Source organism: Phyllostomus discolor, chromosome 2 (genome assembly GCF_004126475.2).
Source record: "Phyllostomus discolor isolate MPI-MPIP mPhyDis1 chromosome 2, mPhyDis1.pri.v3, whole genome shotgun sequence".
NCBI lineage: Eukaryota > Metazoa > Chordata > Mammalia > Chiroptera > Phyllostomidae > Phyllostomus > Phyllostomus discolor.
In genome coordinates, this window is record NC_040904.2 from 167000647 (window position 1) to 167007469 (window position 6823).

Here is a 6823-nt window from a genome sequence, read left to right on the forward strand (position 1 = left end):
TGTAAACCAAAGTATTGCCGGTTCAATTCCCAGTCTGGGCACATACCTGGGTTGTAGGTCAGGTCCCCGATGGGGGCCATGTGAGAGACAACCACACACTGATGTTTCTCTCCCTCTCTTTCTCCTTCCCTCCCCCGACTCTAAAAATAAATAAATAAATAAATAAATAAATAAATAAATAAAATCTTCTAAAAATGTTTAATACATGAGAATAAAGAATTCACATAACCATGAACATTCCAGACAGTGAAGCAACATTGGGTATGTGACATTTTGGAGAAAGGAGAAAAGGAGGGAAAATAAAGTCTTAAATTTCAAGACTTAAATGAAAGTGAGTCTTGAAAGACTCACTTAAATGAAGTGAGAATGGGTGATTTACAGATTTTGAGGAAAAACGGAACATTCAAGGCAGGCAAATTCTTGCTAGGCAACTCAGAAACAATGAGACACAAGCTATCTAGTCTAACTGGCCCCTGTTTGAAGCCCTTTCATTTACCATACTAATTCAAATTAGGGTATTCAGGCTAAGTCCAACATCCTAAAATTTCCTCTTGAAGCATGTTTTTCTGTCTGAATCTCTTGAGTGGGAAAGGAGAAGAGGGTCAAAGGTCCTTTTTTAAAAGAAAAAGCTATTTATTTATTTTTAGAGAGGGGAAAGGAGGGAAAATAAGAGGGAGAGAAACACTGTCCATTGCCTCTGGCACACCCAATACCGGGGACCTGCCCAACAACCCAGGCATGTGCCCTGGCTGGGAATCAAACGAATGACCGTTTGTTTCACAGGCCCATGCTCAGTCCGCTGAGCTACACCAGCCAGGGTGGGTTAAAGGTTCTTTTTTTTCTTTAATAAAAGATTTTATTTATTTATTTTAGAGAGAGAGGAAAGAAAGGAGAAAGAGAGGGAGAGAAACATGTGCGAGAGAAACAGAGACCAGTTGCCTCTCACATGCCTCCAAGTGGGGACCTGGTCTGCAACGCAGGCATGTGCCCTCACTGGGAATCAAACCAGCGACCTTCTAGTCTGCAGACTGGCACTCAATCCACCGAGCTGCACCAGCCAGGGCCAGGGTGTGTTTATTAATAAACAGTTTAAAATCAATATCCCAAAAAGGTAGCTTCAGGGTGACAACACTTTGGTTCCCTTCAACTTCCGTTTAGCACTTGTAGTTTTCTTTCTGGCAGAGCAACACGTTTCGGGCTCCATTTGTACTTTCCTTGCATCAGCTCTGGAATCAGCCATTTCTCCAAGGGGCTGTGGTTCCTTTTAACAGGAAATGTTATTTGAAACCAAGAGCTAGACATTTGCTCTGCTCACTGATGTTAGGGTAGTGCTGCTCCCGGCTCTCTCAGTGGACAGGGTGAAGAGATACACTCCACACGCACACCCATGCCACATTCCCATTGGAATCTGTCTCTGTATCTAAATATATTGAAAACCGTGAGTGCAAGGCTAGGCTTTAAAAATCATGTTATCTGCTTTAAAATACTTCAAAGGTTTTCTATTGTCTTTATAAATATCTCACTTAGGAACTTGTTAAAATAAGGTAGGCTCTCTTCTCTTTGCTCCAATTAAGGAATTGAGATAAAATTTTTTTTTGCAATAAAAAGAAGCAGAGGTCAGCCCCCAAAAGGGTTTTTCTATAGTTGTTATGTTTTAAAGTTAATATACCAAAATGTCAGGTAGGCATCAGGCATAACTTGCAGTGATTTCTTAGCCCTCTGCTGGTGAGGCTTATTTTCTTTCATTTCAAATATTTAAGGCTCTTTTGTCTTAAGAGGGGTAGCAAAGACATGCTCACTTATGGTCAAGTTCTTCAGAAGAGGCCTGGTGTTTCCTAGAAGAAGGGTGTCAGTGTTCCCCTGTTACAGTCTTACTAGTGCAGAGGTATTAAGGAGCCAGCACTTTCCATCCTGGAACAGAAATCTTTAAAATTAGTGAGCATACCAGTCTGGGCAAAGAGTTATAAGAATTTTGTTGTATGTTGTAAAATGTATAAATTATCTCTGAAACTAGACAGACCTTAATCCAGTATTATAACACAGCAGCTCCAAGCCAGGGAGCTGTAGTTGTGTCTGTGAAAAACCCACCGGAGGACCCGGAGATGTGGATGTGTGTTCATTACTCACACTCCAGGGTGATGCACCGATGGTGGTCTCATCCATCATCATGATTTATATATATAAATCATGATATTATATATAATATATATATTATATATAATATATATTTATATGTATAATTTCTTGCATATTGTAATGTTTTGACATCTTAAAAACCCTTTCAAACTGGGGAGAGGCTGCCTCAGCAAAGGTAACTCATTCTTAAAGATAGCAGAGGACTCAGCCTGGAGCATTCCTTTGGTACACACATTACCCAGTCCAGGGCCACATATCCTCCGTCTGGTGCACCCCAGGAGACAGTATTTCTCTGCCTTAATCATTCCAGGACCAGGTATCAGGCCACTAGGGACCACCTATATAGTTTAGAGTCTATACTATATTTTAGAGCAGAAATTACTCATTTAGCCATCCAAACATGTTCACCCTGCCCTGCCTTTCCCTAGGAAACTCCAATAAACATGGTGGCTGAAGCGCTTCTCTCCCTCCTGTCTTCTGCCCCTGAACCAAACAAACCCACAGCTTTCCCTGAGACCCTGTGTGGCATGGGCACGTGGTGACCCCCTCTCTAGGACCTGTGAATATAACAACCTTTATTTTCCTGCACCTTTCCTGTGTCTCCTCTTGGAGCTGATCCTGACTGACCACCACATGAACAATACAAAAGCTGAATTTAACATTTCAGCAATTACATATTTTGTTTCCAAGATCTCTAATTGTTCTATTTTTTGTAACTATTTTTGGGGAGATTAGATTATTCCTTATCTCTCTAACAATGTTAATTATATTAATTTGAAATACTGGTTCTTAGATATAAGACTAGGTTTTTTAAATTTGCATAAAATTCACATAACATAAAATCGCACATTTAAAAGCGAGCATCAGTGATATTTAGTGCACTCACAGTGTCATACAGTCACCACCTCTGTCCAGTTCCGAAGCATTTTCACCACCTCAGAAGGAAACCTCATATCTGTAAATCAGTCACTCCTCATTTTCCCCTCCCCTCCAACCCTGGAAACCTCCAATATGCCTTGTCGTCTCCCTATCCCAACTGTTCCACATAAATGCAATCATATGTATGTGGCTTCTTGTGCCTGTCTTCCACCCAGCAGAGTGTTTTCAAGGGCCACCCATGCTGTAGCATGTACAAGCATCCCATTCCTTTCTGTAGCTCAGTAACACTTCACTGTGTGTACGTACCACATCTTGTTTATCCAGGCATCCTTTGATGGACATTTGGGTTGCTTCCATGCATGTACGAGCATTTGTTTGAGTACTTGTTTTAATTCTTTTGGTGAATCCAGGAGTGCAGCTGCTGGGTCATAAGGTAACTCTATGTTTCACTTCAGGGGAAACTGCCAAACTGTTTTCCACAGCGACTGAATGATTTTACATCTCCACCAGCACTGTATGGGACTCCCAATTTCTCTACGTTCTGGCCAACACTTGTTATTTTCTGGGGTTTTTTTCCCCTTTTAATAGTGTTCCAGTAGGTGTGAAATGATTTTCATTTCTTTAATAGCTAATGATGTTGGGCATCTTTACCTGTACTTGTTGGTCATTTGTATATCATCTTTGGAAAAACATCTATTAAGTTCTTTGCCCATTTTATACTTGGTGCAATTAAGTTAAGGATTTTGAGATGGGGGAGATTATTGCGGATTATCCGCAGCACCCAAAGTAGTTACAATGATCTTTGTAGGAGGGAAGCAGCAGAATCAGACTCACAGAGGACATAACTGAAGCAGAGGTCAGTGAGGCGACTGCTGGCTTTGCAGACAGAAAGGGCTGCGGCCACAGGGTGTGGGCAGAAGCCGGAGGCGTCTCTCCTAGAGCCTCCAGCGGGAACGCAGATCTGTCGTCCCATTTTAGACTCCCGACCTCCAGCACAGTAATATGTTTGTTGTTTTAAGCCACTAAATTTGTGATAATTTGTTACAACAGCAATAGGAAATTTAAACAGCATGAAAAAAAAGCTACAGCACATACTCAAGCTTTCCCCTTGAAACAGAAGAACCCTTTGATGCTCCCTCACACTGTTAAAGAATAACTGGAACTTATAAACTCCCTTGTTGCCCTGCAGGCGGGGGCCGGGGTGGGGGCGGGAAAGTGTATTGGCTGTGTCACCCCATTCTCCTGCCTACAGGGTAGCCGAGTTCACTCAACTCTCATTTAATCTTCATAACACTCCTATGGAATAGCTGCTATTGTTGTTTACACTTTTCCGATGAGGAAACTGAGGCAAAGAGAGGTGAAGTACCTTTCCCCAAGTCTAGTAAGTAGATCCCAAGATTTCCATGCAGATTTTAACTATTATGCCATGTGTTAAATAAAGATTATACTTTTCACACTCTTCATTAGTTTAAAAATATTTTCTTGAACTATGAGATTTTTATAACCAGTGTCAAAAACAGTTTTAGGAACAAATACAGCCAACATAAGTTGTGTGTTTAACAACATTTGTTAACTGACAGGAGCTGGAGTGCACAGGAGACGAAGCAGCCTAACAGCCCCAGTAAGAGCCCAGTGCTTTGGATATCTGTTGGTGTGTCTCAGAGAAGGAGTGGAGAGTGTCATGGAACCTGCCAAGGCTGGCAAAGTGGGCGTCTTCAGTGATAGGAAGTGAGAGCAGAACCAAAGAAAGCCCTAGAAGTTGTATTCAGTTGCTATCAAGCATGGAAGTCAAAGACAAACGAAGCCATTACTAAGAAGGAACTAGGCGTGAGCAAAACCAGGGCAGGGCGTGAGCTCATTTGCTCACTGTGGCAGGAGCAATAGCGGCAGTGGGCCCCAGGCCTGGGAGTGGTGTGCGTGCTCCTTGGGCCGCTGAGGGGGCTGTCTGTCCTCTGTGAGCCCATGTGAGGCTGGACAGGGCTGCAGAGCCCATTCTTCCTGTGAGACCAGGTCACACAGGTGTTTCCAGGTTCCTGTGAAGCAGTGCCCATCCCACCCCAGGCAGCTGCCATTCTTGTCCCTATTCCTTCTGTGTGTAACCTCACCACAAACTCTCCCTTGCCTGAGAGAGTTGATTAGTCTCTGGTCTTTGCAACCCAGATAACTGAACTCCTTCCATCTACTGCAGGCGGTCCCTGAAGAACTACCCCCGCCCTGGTTGCTGTGGCTCAGTGGACTGAGTGCTGGCCTGAAACCCAAAAAGTTGCTGGTTCAATTCCCAGTCAGGGCACATGCCTGGGTTGCAGGCCAGGTCCCCAGTGGGGGGTGTGTGAGAGGCAACCACACATTGATGTTTCTCTCCCTCTCTTTCTCCTTCCTTCCCCCTCTCTCTAAAAATAAATTTTTTTAAAAAAAAAAAGAACTACCCCAGCTGCCACAGTGGGCCCCTCCCTGGGGTCCAGGATCCAGGTGCCTGCTGCACTCTGGTCTCTGCAGGAATGATGTGAGATACTAAGAGGTGACCTTCTCACGGATGCCCTGGAAACCATCTCCTTTCTTCTAACAAGCAGAGTACAATAAAATCAATGTGGTGTAAGCTTCCTTAATTACAGGCAAATCCCAGCCTTGTCTCCTGACGTTAACACCAGATCCTCCTCGTGAGAATCAGACTGTGAGTTTCCAGCACGGCCTCTTCACTCACAGCCAGGCCTGCGGGCGCCATTTCTGTAGGTGGCTGGGCCCCTCTGTGACACCTCAATTCTTTCTATTTTCCCCAGCGTTTAAACATGTTCAAGTCTGGTCATTTTCAGTCATTCTTTCTTTATAAACCAAAATCCAAGATAAAAAATGAATTTTCTATGGCAACCCAGTACACATGTTTATAAAATACATTGAACAATAAGTTTTACTACACTCTAAAGTTTTCTATTCATTTTTTCTTAAAAAATGTTGATCTTGACACGATAATTTTATAATAATGTTTCATGACTCACAGCTTGAAAATTATTGGTCTAGTTTTTCCTTTCTTCAAAGTGTCACTTCGCAGACACAGGTGTTTCTTCGCTCTGGCTCTCTCCCTTACAATCAAACATCTCCAAAGAGTGGCCTGTTCTCCCCTTCCTCATCTCTTCCTCGCTCCTCCGCGGAGCAGGTTTTGTCTCTAACCCCAGCCTGGCTGGCAGCTGCCCTCGCTGAGGTGTCGAACCCCTTCCTCGTGGATCACCCCCCCCCCCCCCCCCCCCCCGCGACTTCCCCTCTGCCGTCTGACTCGGGCTTCCAGCCGCTCCCCTTCCTGAGAGCTCCCCGTCCCCGCCCCTGCGCCCCCCCCCCCCCCCCCCGCGCCCCCTCCCGCCCCCCCGCAGAGGTTTTGTGAGGCCTGCTCTGCTGAGTCTCCTCCTGCATCTCTGCTGGTTAATTCTCAAGGTTATATCCTGCCGCTTCTCTAGGAGTGTCCCAAGGCCCTCCTCCTTCCTCACTCTCTACACTGTTCTTAGGCAGTTTCATTTCTTCTCCTGCGGAGCCCTGAGAGGCCCCACGCCCTTCCCTGTGGGGGATACGGGCCCGCAGTCCCCGTGGTGCTGTGGGTGGTCGAGATAAGAGAGACATTCACACGGACTACCGGACTACCGAGTCCTGTGGAGGAATAGGGATGGCAGGGCGACCCTTTCAAGGGGAGGGTCCTCGGAGTGGCCTGGCCACTCTCTCAAAGGAGAGTGCCACCCGCCGCTGCCTGAGCAGGCTTTTATTAGGTAGTTTTGGGTAGGAATACAGATACAGCTTATTAACCATTGTCTGGCAGTGAGGATCA